The sequence below is a fragment of the Tupaia chinensis genome, unplaced genomic scaffold, assembly GCF_000334495.1.
Source record: "Tupaia chinensis unplaced genomic scaffold, TupChi_1.0 Scaffold000359_1, whole genome shotgun sequence".
Lineage (NCBI taxonomy): Eukaryota > Metazoa > Chordata > Mammalia > Scandentia > Tupaiidae > Tupaia > Tupaia belangeri.
The window spans coordinates 2,317,776-2,318,132 of NW_006159855.1; positions in this window are offsets into that span (position 1 = coordinate 2,317,776).

Sequence of the window (357 nt, forward strand, 5' to 3'; positions counted from 1 at the left end):
GCCGGGCGCCGCCGCCCCCACCCCGCAGGCCCCGCCCTAGAGGCCCCGCCCCGAGGTGGCAAGCGGGGCGTGGCCAGAACCGCTGGGCTCGCCATAACCCCGCCCCCTCGTTCCGGCCCCGCCCTGCGTCCCTCTACGTTCTCTGCCGACGGAAAGGAGGAAGCCGGGTTTACAGTCAATCTGACTCACGCTCTGCTCCGTTGCTGAGCTCTCTCCGCTAAGCCCTGTAGACCTACAGCCACGCCTCCAGGGACACCGCCTATCTGGAACTGACAGAAGGGCTGCTAGTGTAGGCGGCTTGAAATCAAAACTGAGTCTCCTCTCTTCCTGCCGAGCTGACCTTCTCTGCACCAAGGC